Below are 1,202 nucleotides of genomic sequence, written 5' to 3' on the forward strand. Positions count from 1 at the left end.
GTCTCATGAGCTCTCCTTCTCTCGTGTTTAACATCTGTTGAAATTACTTACCCCCAAGAACTCTAATAATTCTCCTTAGCTTGCCATGAAAAGGTCCCTTCTCTCTCACCCTTCATTCTCCAGAACTGCTAACCCCTCTGGCTCATGTTACTGCTTGCTTCTTGCCTTTGTATATCCTCTCCCCTCAAAATAAATTGCCCTTTTGACTCTACGGTCAACTCAAGGCATAGTTCATACTTACAATTTATTTTTATCATTTGCTTCCCCATTAGCCTTTTAAATTTAATATAAGTAGGAATCTGTCTCACTTATCTCTCCAGTGTCTGAAAAGCAGGTTGGACTGGAACAGGAAGGGGCTTTAGTACAATAAAGAGTTTCGATTATTTCTAGTAGGTAATGGGGGAACTGCTAAAAGATAATAGGCAGAAAAAGTTGTGGACAGGTTTTTGTCTTAAAAAATCACTCTCATTGCTGTGCTGGAGAATGAACTGCAGAAGGTAAGACTGGCTCTAAGAAATCAATTAAATAGAGTAAAAAAAAGTGACGAGGGCCTGGTTTGAGGCAGTATCATGAGGTCAGATGACATGAGGGATTTGAGAGTTAGGAGACAGGATGGTTGGAATTGTCCACCTGCTGGATGCTGTGACTACTGAGAAGGACAACTACCAATTTCAGACTTTTCTCAGTGGCTGGTGACATCTGGAACTGTCACATAGTATTATAGTTGTGTTTTACTATGGCTCACTCTCAACTGGTCTGAAACATCTTACCACGGGGACTTTGCTTTTTAGTCTTTTTTAGCTGTGTTAGAATAGCACCGATTCCATAGGAGGAGCAATGAATGAATGAATGAATATGCTCAAAATAATGAACAGTAATTCTATGATCCAATGAGAGCTATAGCCCACAGCGGAAAGCCTACCTATAGTATACTCTGCGCGCGGTATCTAAAAAAAGAGGAAAACAAAAGGAAACTGGCTTCCCAGTTTCTTTCTGCATATTGTCCAACTCGGGGCTGTCAATAAAGTTTTTCTGAGCGTCAACGTGCCCCGACGTGGCTCCGCCCCCTCATCCGGAGCGGCGATTGGTGGGCATTTGCGAGCGGCCATCATTCTTAAGTTACGATTGCCTCAGCGCCGGGCCTGCCGCGGGTCCCTGACGCCCGACAGCAGCCCCCTCCTCCCTTGGCTCTCCTCCGGTCT

Source organism: Tupaia chinensis, unplaced genomic scaffold (genome assembly GCF_000334495.1).
Source record: "Tupaia chinensis unplaced genomic scaffold, TupChi_1.0 Scaffold000688_1, whole genome shotgun sequence".
NCBI lineage: Eukaryota > Metazoa > Chordata > Mammalia > Scandentia > Tupaiidae > Tupaia > Tupaia belangeri.